The sequence below is a fragment of the Dasypus novemcinctus genome, chromosome 25, assembly GCF_030445035.2.
Source record: "Dasypus novemcinctus isolate mDasNov1 chromosome 25, mDasNov1.1.hap2, whole genome shotgun sequence".
NCBI lineage: Eukaryota > Metazoa > Chordata > Mammalia > Cingulata > Dasypodidae > Dasypus > Dasypus novemcinctus.
Genome location: NC_080697.1, coordinates 26,463,145 through 26,482,627, shown reverse-complemented (window position 1 = coordinate 26,482,627; position 19,483 = coordinate 26,463,145).

Below are 19,483 nucleotides of genomic sequence, written 5' to 3'. Positions count from 1 at the left end.
ACTGTTCCATTTCTATAGGTGTGACCCTATGGTAGATGGGACAGTTGATTAGGTTACTTCATTAAGGTGTATCCCAGAGCAGGTCTTATTCATTTTACTGGTGTCCTTTATAAAAAGGGAGTCACAGAGACAGAGAGAAACTCCAGAAACTAAGAATGTCCTGGAAGCCAGAAGCTGAAATCAATAGCACCCAGGAGAGAGAAAGCCATAGGAGCAAAAAGAAAGCTGAGAAAGCCAGAAGCTCAAAGCAATGAGACCAGGAGGAGGAGGGAGATTCAGAGATGCCTTCATGTGCCTTTCCCAGATGAGAGAGGACTCCAGTGTCACCAGCACCTGGTCTCTAGATGATGCCTTGATTTGGACACTCACGTGGCCACAGAACTGAAAGCTTGTAAGTTAATGAATCTCTATTGAAAATGCAAACCCATTTCTGGTATATTGCCTTGACTGTCTTTAGCAAACTAAAACAGTAACCATCAAAGAATAAAGATCAGGGTGATATTAGAATTCTCTTTAGTAACATTAAATTCCAGTGTATCTCATGAAACTAGTGAAAATCTATAAAGTTTTTTGGGGGAAAAATTTGTGGCCAAATATACTTAGACTGTCTTAGTCTTATGTGCTTCTAAGATAGACTTAGAAAGATGAATATAAGCACCAAAAATATATCTGCTTATATAAATATTCTTTTTTAAAAATCATTGTTAAACAGCTAGCCAACTTAAATTTGGGCCAAAATAAAGAGTTCAAAAATAGGTAATCATATTGTTAAAAAAATGATGGGCAATAAGCAGAGAAACCATTCAGAAAATCAAGACAAAATTAGCTGCATATATAGTTACCAATTGGAATAAAATGATAGAATTAATTCTTGATAGAAAAGTTGAAAATAAATACTTTAGCAATAATTAACTTGGAGAACCCGGTGTTGGATTTACCTTCCCATTAATAAGCAACTATAAAATATGGACAAAACACATAAAACAACTGATCAAAGGCAAAGAATTGCAGTCAGTGCAACAATGCAATCCTGGAGAGCAGGGAGGCAAATGAAGTGAGCCCTATATTTGCCCTGGCTGTTTCTTCTCTCTTTTTAACTATTAATTTTTATTTCAAGATACTCTTATGATCATTGAGCAAAAGCTGACTTTTTCTAAGTTCATTTTTCCAAACCACTACATTCCACTGCACGTCCGTCTGCCACATGGGAGGTCCGCAGTTCAAACCCTGGGCCTCCTTGACCTGTGTGGAGCTGGCCCATGTGCAGTGCTGATGCGCGCAAGGAGTGCCGTGCCACGCAGGAGTGTGCCCCGCGTGGGGGAGTCCCATGCACAAGGAGTGCGCCCTGTAAAGAGAGCCGCCCAGTGCGAAAGAAAGTGCAGCCTGTCCAGGAATGGTGCCGCACACATGGAGAGCTGACACAACAAGATGGGGCAACAAAAAGAAACACAGATTCCCATGCCGCTGACAACAACAGAAGCAGACAAGGAAGAAGACACAGCAGATAGACACAGAGAACAGACAACCGGGGTGGGAGGGGGAAAGGGAGAGAAATAAATAACTAAATAAATCTTTAAAAAAATACATTAGAAGCACATAAGAGCAGATTTGAATTTCTTGAAGATAGAAGTAGTGATTTCTAAGACAGAACATCTGAATTGAAAAAGGAGAATAGAAAGAGAACGGGAAAAATGAAGCAGGGTCTCAGGGAATTGAATGACAATGCAAAATGCAAAAGTATGCACATTATTGGTGTCCCAGAAGAAAAGAATGGAAAAGGGGCAGAAAGATTGTTTGAGGAAATGACTGAAAACTTCCCAACCATTATGAAAGACATAAACATCAATATCCAAGGACGATGTACCCCAAGCAGAACAAATCCAAATAGACCTACTCTGAGACACCTATTATCAAAATGACAAATATCAGAAATAAAAGATTCTAGAGGCAGCAAAAGAAAAGAAAAGCATCACATCCATATTAATCTCAATAAGATTAAGTACTAACCTCTCATCAGAAACCATCAAGAAGAGAAGAAAGTGGTATGATGTATTTAAGGTACTGAAAGAGAAAAACTGCTGATGAAGAATTCTGTATCTGGAAAACCTGTCCTTTAAAAATGAAGGGGAGTTCAGAGTTCTCACAGACAAACAAAAGCTGATAGAATATGTTACTGAAAGACCAGAATTACAAGAGATACTAAGAGGAGTGCTGCAGCCTGCAAGGAAAACACAAGGGCAAGAGCCTTGGAGAAGAGTGTAATGTTGAAGATTATTAGAAAGGGTAAAATAAAGGGTAAAAACACAGACAATAGTACAATATGACAACAGAAAGCCAACAGACAAAATGGACGAAATAAGTACTGCTTTTACAGTAATAATATTGAATGTACTGACTTGAACTCCCAAATCAAAAAGACATAGATGATAGAATGGATTTTAAAATATGAGCCATCTATATTCTATCTATAAGAGACTCTCCACAGAAGTAAGGGCACAACCAAAGTGAAAGGTTGGAAAAAGATATTCCACACAAATAGTAAACAAAAAAGAGCTGGAGTAGTGATACTAGTAAAGGAATAATGACTGAGAATTTCCAAATCTGATGAGAGAAATTAACCCACAAGAAGAATAAATAAGAAGCTTAACTTAAAGAATTAGAATCTACAAACATAATCAAATGGACATTCTAGAACTGAAATACAATACTGAAATTTAAGATTTCATTAGATAAGTTAACAGTAAACTGTACACAGCAAAATAAAATTTTAGTGAACTGGAAGACACAATAGGAAATATTTTAAAAAATAAACACAGAGAAAAATGAAATTTAAAAAAGCATAAAAAGCACACGAGACATGTAAAACAAATATTAGAGACCTAGAAGACCAGGATAGAGAGAATGGGGAAGAAGAAATATTTAAGGTGATAATGTGAAAACTCTTCACGTCATATTCCTCTCCTACTCAAGGCCATGTCAGTTGGCCCTACTTTGGAGTTTGTGTTCCTGGGTGTGATGGAGTTGGACTCAGATATAACCTTTCTACACATGCCTCTTCTGTTACTTTTACTGGACCTGTGGTTGGCGTTTGGGTTGGTGTATACTTAGGAGACCTGAATCTCTGAACTGTCCATGTGATGGCCAGACCCTGGGCCTCAGCAGACTTGCAGCTCCTACCCTCTGGTTTCTTGGACTTACCCTGGACAGCTGACAGGGAGGTGAAGAGGGTCAACCACCACACCAGGGAGCCAAGAGTGCCTACAGCTGCAAGCAGGAGAATTGCATCCTTCAACCATGTGGAATCTAAATTCCCTCTTGATGTAGAGGGGGACTGGACATAGCCATCCCAGGAGCACAAGATGGAGGAATAGAGTATGGATTAGAGTGGACTTACTGGTGTTCTGCTGGGGAAATATTGTGATTAATAAGGGAAGAAATTGTAGTAGTGATGTGGAGAGGGTGGCCACGGTGGCTGCTGATGGTAGGGAGAGGGAAGAAGAGATATGGTGTGGGGGCATTTTCAGGATTTGGCGTTGTCCTGGGTGGTGCTGCAGGGACAGATGCTGGACATTGTGTGTCCTGTCGTGGCCCACTGGGTGGACTGGGGGAGAGTGTGGACTACAATGTGGACCACTGTCCATGTGCTGCAGCAGTTCTCTAGAATGTATTCGCCGGGTGCAGTGGATATGCCACAACGATAGAAGAGTTTGTTGATGTGGGAGGGCTGGTGTGGTTGGGGTGGGGGTTATAAGGGGACCTCATATTTTTTGAATGTAACATTTAAAAGAAAATAAAGAAAAAAATAGTATAGAAGGAAAAAAAATAAGTAAATAATTTAAAAAATTAAAAATTAAAAAAAAGATAAAGTACAAGTTGCAGTTCTTCAACGCTATTATTGGTAACAAAAATCAGGACAAAAATACAAGCTAATCCTGGCTCAACCTAAAATGCAGTGAGGTTTTGTCAGTTTGCTTGCTTACCAAGAAATGGAAAGTGTTGGTTGCCTTTATCCCTTTTCTCCCTCCACATGCCTAAAGGATTAATTCTCTTTTCCTTTTAAAGGTGGATTGACGTGCACAACTCTCATCTTGTTTTCTCTTCTGAGTCTCGCATCTTTGTTCTTATTTTGAGCTGCAGTAGTATACATACGAAAAGTTAAATTCCTAAATATATCCTCAGCAGAGAGTGCATTAGTAACTTACTTGTCGGAACTACATTTCATAAGACGCACAGCCTTCATTCCCACCCTAAATGTAAGTTGTTTCCTAGCAAGTTGTTTTCTAGGTGTCCTGAGTAGATATATTTACTTGAAAGAGGAAGGGACAAAAATAATCTGGAATTTCAAAAAGAAGCAACTATACCACTGAAAGCCACTTTCTGGCAGGAACAGAATTTGGGTGTTTAAGTGTGTGGGGATGGGGGGTAAGAGGAGGAATGTAAAGAAGGGAAAATGTTTTCCTAAGTAATTTTTATGTTCTTTCTTTTGCATGGGTATTTTCATTTAACCTGGTTCAGTTTGTTCTCAGTTAATTCCTTAGAAATTCTGATACCTTTTCTGTCAGTCTTAACTGTATGTTCTCCTGAGGTTTCAAAAATTTCTCCCTTCATTGATATTTTAGTGGGAAATCTGGGAAGATTCACCAGAGGCTTATAGCCAGATTCCATTTTAAATTGTAAGTCTCTGAATAAATAATTTTTAATCAGGGGACATGAGCAATGTGTGGTAGAGCTGATTAGAACTCATTAAGATACAAGTTCTCTAAATATAGTCTTTCGGTTTTTCTCTGTATCTCTTATTGTATTATCACAGGCCATTGAGCATGCTAGAAGATAATTCCTGTTTCCAGAATTAAGACTGACACTGTTTAACTGCAATTCTGTAATATAGAGGTTCACAAATTATTTTAACATCCCTTCCTTAGTTTTCTTCCATCCCAAGAGAAAATTCTTTATATTTCCCTGTACCTTTGATTAATTACAAGAATAGAGCATAAAAATTGTTTATTAATCAAAGTCCTTAGGAAATAAATGTAGAGCAGTTTTACTGTTGTTCCCAGAAAGAAAACAGAGGTAGAGTTAACAATATATATTTTTTTCCTTATTTGTGCATTTCTACTAAGTTTTCCTTCATCGGCACGAGCTTAATAGCCATGTGGAAAACACAGAATCATGTATACGTTGACTATTTAGTAAACCTATACCATTTTTTAAAAAATGAGGACGTCTTTCACATTCACTATGTGAACAGATTCTACAAAATGTCACTTTGTAAGTACCAAAAATTTCCTTGAAATTATATTAAATGAGATTTAATTTTTAATGTTCTAGCTACTAATATTGTAATACAGATGATTTGATGTTTGTTGTAGTTTTCTCTAAAGCATTAAAAGTATAGAGCTTTTAAAAATTATTCAGTTCTCTCAATTGTTCCCTGCATTTATAAAATCCCTGTAGAATATGAAGATTGAATTTTAGGCTTCCCATTAGAATACATAAAGCCCAAGATAAATAAATCAAAGCAGCACATAAAAATCTCATATGTCACTATAATTTAAAAAGATAGATACTGCTCTTCTTCCTGAATGACAACAGAATGGGAATTGCATAGATATTTCTCCATCTATAATTCCCCACCATAGACTTGGGAAACATTGATAAAGTTGATCTTTATTATGACATCTTAATGTGCCTTATCCATATTTGGATGGCATATGCAGCTGGAAAATTAACTCTTGTTTTCAATTCACACTTATCTCCCCTTCCTCTCTTTACTCTCTGCTTGAGAACTGCCCATCTTTTTCTAGGTTTCATAGGCAAGTTTTTCTTTTTATGGAGACAAGATTAATGATAACAGGATTTATATTATGAAAGAACTTAATATATAATTCAATGTTCCTTCAACCATTGATTAGGGATGAGATCTTACAAAATGGCAAAACGAATTTATTACACGAAAATAAGAATAACAGTAAAGAGTGGTACCACTTAATGAAAAGTATATACTCTTGCATAGTATTATAATTTTAAAATTTGATAAAAGTGCTTGCTAAAGGGGCAGTAATCTTGTGAACATCAGTGTTTGGACGTATTTGAAACACAATGATGCATCATGGTCAGCACGAAAAAGAGGAAGGAGATGGAAATAGAGAGGACCAAATCTTATTTGAATACTCGAGGCCATTTGAGGGAGGGAAGTAAGGACAGAGTTAAAGCCCAAAAAATGCCAATGTCTTAATAAAGATTGAACTATGCGCACTTCACTCCTAGAAACCCAGTGACATGGTTATATCCTCAATTTAATGATATTGTAAACAGATAGGTAGATAGAAAGATAGATAAATAGTATAGCAGTTTGATATTGTTTATGAATTCCAAAAAATAGATATTGGATTATGTTTGTGAACTGGTCCATTCCTCTGGGAATATTAATTGGATTGGATTCAGAGGTTTAGGTTTTGCTTGATTATATAATGATTAAGGCTTTGATCGGGCTATGTCAGTAGGATGTTGAGTCCCTTTCAGTGGGTAGGGACTCACAGAGAAAATGACATGGCAGATGAGAAAGTTAGAGTTTTGATGCTAGAGTTTTAATGCTGGAGTTCTGGGAAGTAAACACACAGAGAAGCAGATACTTGAGGAAAGAGAGAAGGCTCCATTAGACACAGCAGAGACACAGGAAGAGAGAGGAACCATTCCCCTGACAGTTTACAGCTGGCTTTGTGGAGAGAGCAGATCAGCTGATCCCAGAGAGAAACAAGACCCAGTAGAGAGATAAGACTAGTCACAGCCTGTGGCTGAGATTGGAAGAAGCTAGGACCATGGAGCCTTGGGAGGAGGAGGAAGACTAAACCCTCATAGGCAGTGGCAGCCATCTTGCATAAACATGTGGCAACAGACTTTGGTGATGAAAGTAACTTATGCTTTATGGCCTGAAACTGTAAGCTTCTACCTCAAATAAATACCCTTTGTAAAACCCAACAGAGTTCTGATATTTTCCATCAGCACCCCTTTGGCTGACTAATATAGATAGATAGATAGATAGATAGATAGATAGATAGATAGATAGATAGACATAGAAAGATTATATATAAATATAGAGATACAGAGATATTGGTATATAAATGAAGTTAAAACTGGCCTCGGCTATGAAGCAGCTGGTAGTTTATTAGTTCCATCTTAGATCAAAGACAGTGGATAACTCTACATAGAGGATAATAAAGTTATTTCCTGGTATGGCAAATATTGTGAAATTGTCATGACTACTGCTTATTACATGCTTCTTCTTTAATCTTGCTATCAAGAATGGTCAACTTAAAAGTTTTTAAGAGGAAAAATAAAAATAGGATTTTATTTATATTAATACTAGATAATTTTTACTGAGAGCACATTAACCAAGGCTATCATATGCATTGTTCATTTTATCCTAAAAATAGTCTTGTGAAGGAGGAACTATTATCGCTTTCCTTCACTTTATGCATGAGTAAACAGCTCAGACACAATAAATAATTTACCCTGGGTTTCACTCCATAAAAATGTTAGAACTTCAATTTGAACTGAAACATAGTTAACTACCAAGCCTTCTGTTTTTTCTTCAGCAGCACATACTGATCATTTTCTAATTCATTTACCTGGCATTTATTAAAATAGTTGTAGAGAAATATTGATATAGTCACCATTAATTGTGTGGGCTTTAGAGTCAGACAAGCGAGGCTAAAATTACAGCTTTGTCATTTGGGAGCTGTGTAGCCTTTGGGAAGTCAGTTATGTTCTCTAAGCCTTAATTGGCTCATCTGCAAAATGAGGATTAAAATATAGTGCCTGTTTCATAGGATTGTTTTGATAATTAAAGAAGATATTACACACAAAATACTGAGCTTTGTGCTCAGATCACAGTAAAGATTCAATAAACTTTGCTGCTCTAATTGTGATAAATATGCCATAGCCTCTACCCTCAAGGAACATAGATTTAAGGAGGGAAGGTTAGATATGTACCAAGAGACTATAATACATAATCGAAGTTGACATTGTGAAGGTTGAGAGGAAAGAATGATAAATTCAGTCCAGTGCACTCATGAACATCACTGTGGAGAAAGATGCCTTTACTAGGGCCTTGAGGAATTTGCTTATGTAGGCTCAGTGACAGGGCATCCCAAGGAGAGACATGAACAAAGCTGGAGGCAGGGAAACATGAAGATTGTTTTATAAAAAATAAGAAGTGCGATTGATTCAAGCATATGCTCCATGTCTAAGCACAATGTGGGACAAGATTAGGAAAAGATATTGAAGGCTTGAATGTGCAGCGATGGAATATGTTCTTTATTTATAGGAAAATCTAGAACCCACAAAGATTTTTTTTTTTGAGGTACCAGGGGCAGGGGATTGAACCCAGGACCTCATATGTGGGAAGCTGATGCTCAACCATTGAGGCACATCAGCATCCCTGAGATGTTTTTTGTTTTATTTTGCTTGTTGTTGTTGTTGTTCTTTTAAGTTTTATTTTTTTGTTTTTTTTCAGGAGGCACTGGGAACCAAAACTGGACCTCCCAAGTGAGAGGCAGGATCTCAACTCCTTGAGCTACATCCACTCCCCCCATAAAGATTTTTAAGGAATGTGGCTAAACTATTCAATAAGAATAGTGTAATTTGAAAAAGAAATATACAGGAATCGGGTAGGCCAATTCAAGAGTTATGTAAATAAAAATGATCCATGGTGGGGCTTGAGCAAAGTAGAGAAGTAGGATGGTAATGCAGAGAAAGGGACTAGCCTGTGAATATACTGCATTTGAAACCAGAGAGCTAAATAGACATGTTGAGAGAATGATCAGAACTGTGAGACTGTAGCTCAGGAGAGAAATTAAATCATAGAGGTAACATATTTGAGAGGAATGTCCAAGAGTCTGATAAATGAAGTAGACTTGGTGAAGAAATTGCCAACATAGGGTTGAGAGAGAAAAGCCAGGAACAAAAACTGTATGGAGGAAGGGGGTTCGGGGTGGGCAAGGCACAGAAAGGACAAGGAAGAACCAGAAAATTAAAGCATCACAAAAGCCAAGTAAGAGAAAGTTGTAAGAAAGATGATCACATCAGTGCAAAATAGTGCAGTGAGCTCAATGATGAAGACTGTTAAAAGACTAATATTAACAATGGAAAATAAGAATCATGGGTGCAGCCACTTGGGAAAATACTTTGATAGGTGCTCATAATGTTAAACATACAATGACATATGAACCAGCAATTTGACTTCTAGGTATCTACTGATGAGAAATGAAAATATATACCCACAAAAAGACTTACAGATGAATGTTCAAAGGGACATTATTTATGATGACCAAAAAGTGGAAACAACCTAAGTTCTGAATGACCATACAATGGAATATTGTTCAGAAATAAAAAGAAAGGGAGTTCTGATATATGCCACAACACAGACGAATCTTGAAAACTTATGCTAAATGAAAGAAACTAGTCACAAAAGACCAAACATTGTATGAGGCCATTCATATGAAGTTTCTAGAGTAAACAAAACCATCAGACATAAAGTAGATTAGTGGTTGCCCAGGGCTGGTGAGGTCATGGGAATGGGGAGTGACTGCTCATGGGAAAAGATTTCTTTGGGGATAATGAAAATATTCTAAAATTGGATTGTAGTGGTGGCTGTAAAACTCTGTAAACATACTCTAGATATTGAATTTTATAATAAAGACAGGTGAATTTTATAGTATATTAATCATATCTCAATAAAGCTATTAACAAAAGGAAGACTAATTCATTGGTGATCTGTGAAAGAGCTATATCTGTGAAGTGGTGGTATTCAAAGGAATGAAAAACTTCAATATGAACCACATTTAGGAAATCTATTAGTGAGGTAAGTCCAAGAGATAAATCATATGAAACCTTAAATATGATTTCAACTAAGGTAGTACCAAGTGTCACTGCAAATGAAATTCTGGAGTCCATTAATGTTTTTCCTGGAGAAGAAGGTGAAAGAATGATGAGGGAGTAACTCCAAATCCTAGTATTTTCCTGCAACTTATTTGAACTGCTTCAAAACAACTACCCATAGATTTTGGAGAGAACAAAGTCTAAGATCTAATTACTAGAACTTGAATACTTTCATTACTCACTTTTAACATCTTTCTTCCCATTGCCATGTCACTGAGAGTTAAGAATTAACATATAACTATGATTGCTGAGTCATTATATCAAGATGCCCTTTTAACTTCTAAAATATTGTAGAATAGCCAAAAGTAAATAACTGAAATCACAGAAATGTGCTGACCTGGATCCCAGAAGTCTTAATCTTTGATAATGATTGTAAAACTATATAACATTTATATTGTGATTGTGAAAAACCTCCTATTGGCCCAACCTATACCCCCACCCCTTATCCTGTTTTTTAACTTTGGAGTCTTACAATCACTAGCCGGGCCTTTATATTTATTAATAATAGAACTTGAGTCAGTCTAGAACTAACCCACCACAATTCCTAAACTGTCTTTTTAGATGAAACTAGATCTAACCAAATTTGGCTCACCTGACATGTGCAGTAGCTTTTGTGACTAGGCATGCAATAAATCTGCACATGCTCAATAATTAGAGCATCTCTAACTTCATCATCTCAAGCCACTATACTCATTAGCATAAACCTACCTGTCTTTGTATACTAGAAGACTATCAGAACTACTGCAGTTTGGGGAGACATATTTTAGTTCAGTAGGGCATCTGATCTCCTGCTTTGTGCTTAGCAATAAACTCTTTCTCTCTTTGAAACTCTGATGTCTCAGGAATTGGTCATTTGGGCGCATCAGGCAGAGAAACCTCCACTTTGCTTGGTAACAACCATATGCAGCGACAGCTTTCAGAATGACCCAGTCATTCCTTTATCACAGATTCACTGGTCCATAGAATACAGTGAATCCACTGAAAGGAGAAACTGGTGATCTACAACATGGTTCCCCTCACTCACCTGGCAGACTTACTGTGGTGATCATACTTAGGGCATCAACCAAAGGGTGTAACACTCCTGAGTGGATGTTGGGATGCTATCATATGAGCCATGGGACATTTGGTTGGGTCTATGTGCTCTTGGCACAAAATGTTCACAGTCATCACAAGGTTGATTCAACATGTCTTAGTACAAAAAGATACTTATCAAGATTGATCTGTAGCTACAGTGGTAAAAATGGCATGGTACTGACATAAGGATTGACACATAGACCAATGGAACCAAATTGATGGTTCAGGAATAAACCCTCACATCTATGGTCAAGTGATTTTTGACAGTCTTGTCAAGTCTGCCCAGCTGGGGCAGAATGGTCTGTTCAATGGATGGTGCTGGGAGGGCTGGTTGCCGATGGGTGGGGCAGGGAAGGGAAGACCTTTATCTCACACCTTATACAAGAATTAACTCAAGATAGATCAAGGACCTAAATATGAAAGCAGGAGCCATGGGGCTCCTGGGAAAAGTGTAGGGAAGCATCTTTGCGACCTGGTAGTGGGTGGTGGATTCTTGAACCTGGCACCAGAGGCGTGAGCAACATGGGAAAACATGGATGAATGGGACCTCCTAAAACTTAAACACTTCTGTGATTGAGGGCACTTCATCTGGAGGATGAAAGGGCAGCCCGGTTAGTGGGAGGTGGGTTTTGGAAGCCATATCCAATGGGGGTTTGACTTCCATTCTTTGAGGGTAGATCATACAATTCAACAATAAAAAAGCAAGCAAGAAAATAATATTAACAAAGATGTAACTTGCAGTAAACGTATACCCTTTGAGAGATAGAAATCCTAAAAATCAGCAAAAGAAAAAAAAATCTCAAAGGAAAAATAGAGGCTCAAAATGGAGAAATAATTTCTTTTCTAAGTATCATTTTAGTCATTTAAATATTAAAGATGAATGAGTGCATAAAAAGAATAAATTATAAGTATTCTTATATGTAAATAAGAAAATATATTTTCATTAAATGCCCTGAACCCAAACAACTTTGACTTGCTAAAACAAAAGTGCTTTAAGCTATTGTTTACTTCAAAACTGATTAGTTTGCAAACGGATTAATGACTGTGGAAATCTTCACACTTAGCAGCTTTTATAAAATGAATGGATGCTTCTGAAATTATGGGATATATACTTCAACTCGTCAAAAAATTCCCCTCCAACCCCATTCACTCTCTCATATCAGAATTTTGTCAGCTATTCAGAGAAAAGAAAAATGATTTTTGGTTGCTAGTAAATGGTAAATGCCATTCTATTCCCAACCCTCTGAACGAGCTCATCAATATGATGGAATTGAGACAGCGCAGCCTCACTCCTTGCATTCACTAAGAATCTAAGATTAATGCACCCAGCAGAGGCCTTCAGAGCAAGACTTATGAAGCAGAATATACTGCAATTTATCAGAAAACTGGATTGATAATTAATTCATCTCAACAACTTTTTATTGAGTGCCTACTATGTGCCAGCCACCAGGGCTCCTTCCTCTAAAGGACTTAGAGAAAAGTAAAACAAAGTTATTCTGTTCAAGAAATATTAGCTCTGGTAAAATAGATTAGATTAAAAAGGCAGTGTTCGGTAATATAAATATTATAAGGGCACTAAGAAAAAAATATATTACAAAATTTTAAAGAACCCTATTTGGAAAATCAGGAGAACATTTCATCAGAAAATTAGCATAATAATAGAATAATAGCATTTTAAATAGAGAAACATATTTTCTCTATTTTCTTGTTCAATCCTGGAAACACCGCTATTAGTGTTCCCACTTTACAGAAGAGAGAACTGAAGTTACAAGAGATTAATGAATTTCTCAAAGTCATATGCAGTCAATAAATAATAGTACCCAGATTCACTCCAAATCTGTCTGGTTCCAAAGACTTAACCAGACCACTCTAATGTCTTTAAAAGCACAGAAAGTTTAGACAAACAGAAATGGTGTCAGATTTCCTTAGCTGTAGATGATTAGAATACAATTAAATACACAGAACAGAGCATGGGGATGTTGATGGAATTGTGAGCAATACAATTCCTTTTGAACATAAGAACAGAACAAGGGAAAGGTGAGGAATGTATCTGAGGCTCAGGACCAGCACACAATGGAAGCACACTGGGTAAATTAAGTTTGGTATATCAAGAAGTTTTAAGAGAAGGTGATATTTAAGTTGACTCTTGAATGAGTAGCAATTCTTCAGATGGTGAGGGCAAGGCATTCAGTGAGGGAAAACCGTGTGCAAAGACAAGTTCAGAACCCTGTGCAGTCTTTCTTTCCTCTGCTCATGTGCTTCACATCTCCTCTACGGAAAGCAAATACAGGCTGAGTCTAACCTTTATGTGTAGACACCCAATCTTCAGTACAGCAGACTGATTGGACTAGCATCTAATCTGCAGATATAACCATCTTAGATCCAAAACAGAGAGGGAGCAGGAAACCCCACTCCAGCCTTCTCCAGGTTTAAGCTGCACTCTCCAGATCAGTTTTGACAGAGATGACTGTGTTAATGGCATTAGGTAATTCCCAATTGATAAGAAAGGAGCGACATGTGCTTGGGAAGCCATGGACACACATTAAGCGGCCATCTCCCAGCCCTTGCCTACCCACTTCTTCCTATTCTATTGTCCTGTTTCTGTTCCACAACCTGGGGAAGATGCTGTCTAATAATAAGGCCCAACCAAACCCTAAACTCAGAACCTGGGAACCAATAGTACTAAATGCTAATCAAGGCAGGAATTCTCAGTTATTGGTCACCTCCTCCAAGGGTGGATAAATACCACCCTCAAACAGCATAGATTTATCTTTCTTCTCACATGCTAAATGGGGCATGGTGAGCTATCATCTGCTTACAATTTTAGCCACCCCAAAAGAGGTTCTTCCCCAGCTCCTTTGGACACTTTGTGTATGTATATAATACAGAGGTCATTTCCTGAAAGTTTTTTTGTGCCCTGAACATGTGTTTCCACCATGTAGCAATTCACTCTGTAGTATGATTTCCATTTAGTTATTCAACTTGTATATATACCTTTCCTGTAAGAAATCTCAGTACAGGTGAGGTGAGGAGTAAGATTTTCAATCCTTTACCTTATATCCTGTATTAGTCAGCTAAAGGGATGCTGATGCAAAATACCAGAAATCTGTTGGCTTTTATAAAGGGTATTTATTTGGGGTAGAAGCTTACATTTGCCAGATCATAAAGCATACGTTACTTCCCTCACCAAAGTCTATTGCCACATGTTGGGGCAAGATGGCTGCTGACACCTGCCAAGAGTTCAGGCTTCCTGGGTTCCTCTCTTCCCAGGGCTCTGTTTCTCTCCAGGTTTAGCAACTGTGCTATCTCCCCAAGGTCTACTGTAGACTATCAGGCAAACAGCTCTGTTTTTCTCCCCAGGACTTCTGTCATGTCTAAGGAGCCATCTCTCTTCCTCTGTGTTCTTCTCCTGTATGTTCACTTCCTGGGCTCCAGCTCAAAAACTCCCAACTCTGTCCTTTGCCATGTCTTTTATCTGTGAGTCCCCACATTCTTAGAGTAGGCACTCAATGCCCTTTTGAAGTAGCCCAATCAAAGCCCTAATCATAATTTAATCAAGTAAAAGTGCAATCTCAGACAGATCAGTTTAAAAACACAATCCAATATCTATTTTTGGAATTCATAATCAATATCAAACTGCTACATATTCCAAAAGAGATGTTGACTTTTTAGTTTATTCGATACATTCATATGTCAATGTCTATTACACAGTTAGAGTATATTTCTAAAATTCAGATAAACTATTTGGGCCAGAGATGGAGATTTGGAAGTTATCAGATAGAATTTGAAAACTTGGGATTGCATGAGATCACATAGATTGATGGTTGATGGTTGATGACCCCTGAGGACAGTGCTCTAGAGAGCTCTCCCAGTAAGAGATATGTTGCCATTACTACTGGGCTTTCTATCCCTGGCCAGCAGACACCTGCAACTATATGGACTCTCTCACCTTGCCATCAACCTAACCCAAGATTACCAATAGAAACTTAATTTTAGCACATTATATAAGCCTTTACTCCAATACCTATTCTACCAGGTATTGGAACAGATTAGTCAGAAAATGACACTGCAAAGCCATCCCAACAAGGTAACAATTTTTAACCCATCAATCCTACCTGGATTTCAATGAGAGAGATGAAGGGAAAGGTCCATTATTTCTCTTGAATTGCACCTAAAGTAAATGTAACTTTTAAACTTTAAAAGCTCTGTCTTTATATCATGCATAGTCTTCCTTCAAACCCTTGCTCAAACAAAAATACAGTGATATATTCTTAGTTTAGGACCCTTAAGTAACCTTGAAAGGTTAAAAAAGAATATCTCATAGGAAAGTTTCTTTTCTCTGGGTCTTGGAAAGAGGATGAAATTGCTGGCTTGTCATCTAAACAGTGCTAGATGGTTACAAATGAATGCAGCTCTCCTCAGGGGACAAGGCTGTATCCAGGCAGAGGCTGCCAGCACTACAGTATTACACATAAAGAATGATGCACTGCAGATAAAATGCAAATTAACCTGTCTTCTGGGCAGCAAGCCTATTCAAGGAAAAAAACTTGCTCTTTACTGGAAGTTCACAATCCTCCTCATCCACATTCCCCAGATTCCTGTCATTTATTCAAGAAAATATCAAATAGAGGACTGGCCTCAATGAAGGAGACACTGTCCTGGATGGGGAGAGTCTACCCTTTCAAAATAGTTATCAATCTCCATTCTCTGAAGACAGCATCTACTCTGAGGATTTAGATGTGATGGAAATTGTTTTTCTTTATGGGTCTATTTCAGACATTTAGAAAAGATCTCAAGTAAATTTGAATGAAGAACATTTTGTGTCAATGTTCTAGCATTGTGAATGTTGTTTGTAGCTTTAAAATCTGTAATTCTATAATAAACATGATCTTAAAGGTATACAGGATTTTAGAAAGCATCTAGTGTAACATCCTAATCTATCCCTAACTGGAAATTTCTTTTGCAGTATTCTTGGAAAATTCTGCTTTAACACACTCAGGAAGTCCCTTAACTATCAAGACAGCTAATTTCTTTGTTTGGAAGTTCTAATTGACAGAAATTTCCTCCTAATAGAAAACTGAAAAAGGCATCTATTCTCCCCCACGTCCACCATTGAATCCTACCCGCTCTTCTACATGAGAGTGCTCTGTATACTTGAAGAACGCTTACATGTACAATGAAGGATGTACCATAATATGAAATTTGCCTACTATAATCATGTACCCATTTGATCAGTGTTAGTCTCTTTAATAATGACTCTGAAATTTGAGTAGGAATTTAAAATCTGAAAGAACTTTCATATACCTCTCTATAAGTGCCTCAATAAAGTGAGGAAAAAGGTGTTATGATCAATATTTTTCAGTTGAAAATATTTATCCATTCAACAAATATCTAATACATGCTTACCATGTGCCAGGCACTTTCTTAGGTAGTCAAGTAGATACTGAGAATAAAACATGTTTCCAAGTCCCTGCAGTTTCTAATGGGTGGATTCAGGACTCTACCTGCATCGCTTCAGAACCAAATCCCAGGCTCTTTTGACCACACCACTTAGCCTGTTTCTCAGAAACAGAGGAGCACAGGGCTCTATGGTCCTGGACAGTGGGGTTTAGCAAGAAGTGAACAACCCCACCTACTGATACAAAGCAACCAGTCACTTTTTTAGTGGTTAAATCTTTATTCATTTATTTTTTTATTTTTAAAGAAGCATTAGATTACATAAATGTTATATTAAAAATATAAGGGATTCCCATATGCCCCACTCCTTCCCCCTCCCACACTTTCCCATGTTAACAACATTTTTCATTAGTGTGGTACATTTGTTACAATTGTGAACATATATTGAGGCATTGATACTAACTGTGGACTATAGCTTACATTAGAGTTTACACTCTGCCTTGCACAATTTTATAAGTTGTGACAAAATATATAATGGCCTCTATCCATCATTGCAATGTCATGCCGGACAATTCCAATGTCCCGAAAATGACCCCCTCTTTCCCTATTCTTTCCCTCCCATCAGGACCTCTGATTTTTATATCAGTGATAAAAGTTCTTCCATTGCTAGAATAATAATAAGTCTACTTTAGCTCTTGAGGATTTTAGGATAGTGATGCCCACTTTGCTTCTAATTGAGAGTAGTTAAGTCCCATGGGGCAGATGGATGGAACTATCTTGCTTCTAGTTGTGGACACTCTCTGTTCCTTGAAATGGTCATTGTCCATTATCATCTCCTTGTTCATTGTCGTAGGTGATCCCAATGAACTGGAGAGTAGCTTTTGCAACTCTTCTGAGATTCAGGACTCAGTACATGAACAGACCAAAAATTTAAGTCTCTGGGACATACATTTAACAAGTATAATTCTAATTATAGGTTCAAATAAAAGGGGCAGAAGAGCCATGTGTAGGGAAACTATAAATGAGTCTAACTCTGTTACACTGGGGAACATAAACCCCATAGTAAGACCCTCTGACAGGGTGCCAAATTCCTGAGCTTCTCTGCCCTGCTTATAGTGTCTGAATATTCCTAGAGCCCTCAGAGCCCCACTGTTTGAGGCACTGTTTACCATGGCAGTCCATTAGATCTTGCTGTGACTACATAAATATAACCTCTGGAATGACCCTCAGACTCATATTGAAATCTCTTAGTGCTAAAAATTCATTTATATTTAATATTTCCTCCTTTAGGTCAAGGTCTTTTTCCAGATGCATTGCTAGTTGTCACTTTGTAATAATCCCTGTATGCCAGGGAGGCTCATCACAGGGAGTCATGTCCCATGCTAGGAGGAAGGTAGTGCATTTATATGCTGAGTGTGACTTAGATAGAGTTAGTGGCCAAATCTTAAATAGGAATTTACAATCAACAGTTCCTGCATAATTGAGGAAAAATCTCGCTAAAAAGACAGAAACCAAAATAGACAAAATTAACAGGAAGAACAAAGAGATAGTATATATTAAGATTTTTCTTTAATGTATATTAGTAGCCTCAAAGAGAAAAAAAGGTATTACATCTATGAAGCAAAAACAGAATGCTACAAGAAAAAAAAGACTATTACGAGAAAAACCAAAAAGAAACCTTAGGAATTAAAACTGGAAATAAAAAAGTTTAAACTTGAAGAACTCTCCTGGAAAATGGAACAAAAATAAAAATAATTAGGAAAATGGAGAGAAAAGATAAGAAAAACTGACAAATCTTCAGAACTGTATTAGACCACTCAGTGGCAACACTGCAAAGTCAGAAATCATGGAACAATGCTTTCAAAAAGAAATGAGGACCAATCTAGAATTATATTCAACCAAATATTCAATCAAGTATGAGGGTAGAAGGGAAAAAAACATTTTCAGGCGGTCATAGTCTCAGAAAAAAGTGGATACAGTATCTGGAAAGTAGACAGTACAATGCAAGGGAAAGTCAAGATAACTGCCAGGATTAAGGAGACAGGAGATGCCAACTCAGAAGCTGTGTGCATCAGGCAGAAATAGCAGCTAGACCATGTTGGATAGATTAAATAAAAAAACAAAAACCAACAAACAAAAACCAACCAACCAACAAACAAAAACCCTCAGAGAGATTTGTTTTTTAAAGGGGAGTGGAGAGAGAGATGAAGAATTCAAAAAAAGTAATCCTGAGGTATTAAACCTCCTAGCTGTGGGGAAGGTCTCCCCTTCCCCTCCCCACCCCCAAGATATTAAGCAAGAGTAAAACTCCTGGCAAATTTTATCTAACTGAGAGTAGAGCACACATCTACCTTCACAGGAAGGTGCTCTGAGTCATCTAGGAAAGTACTGGACAGATAGGGAAGCCAGGGGGAAATTGTGGGTTGCTAACCTCAGTGGCTGGAAGCAGCACACATACCCAGCCCTCAGGGTGGACAGATTAGGTGGAGGACCTGGCCCCCTGCATCAAATGGGAGTGTGATGGCAGATTCCCTGCAAGGATGAGGGGTCTGGGAGGGTAAAGAATGACTTCTTTGCAGTAACTTTAGTCAGGTGGGCTCTCCTTGAATATCAGAAGAGACCCTGACTCAGCATGGAGAAGGAAGGGAGATCTCCTCAGGCAAGCAGTCATTACCAGCTGCCTAGGGAGAGAGGAGTATCATCAGAGGTTCAGTGGAAGAATCCCTGCCTAGCATAAACATAGTTCCTAGCTCAATTTCTGGCTCTTCCTAGTGAAGTGATCTGCCAGGTTATCAGGCACCCAGCTGAAACTTTATGACAGGAAACATATAGACATTCTCTTCGTATTAGCTTTCTTGGATCTCTAATTTTTTTAAAAAGTTTCCTTTTTTAAAATTTCCCTTATTTTACTCACTAAAACACATGCAGAAAAACAACAAAATAAACCATAGAATATAGAGAGAAGCTAATCAACTGAATAAACCCATCAAGATAAACAGATGCCTACACACCCACAAAAAATTATAAGCCATACTAAGAAACAGGAAGACATGGCCCAGTCCAATGAACAAAC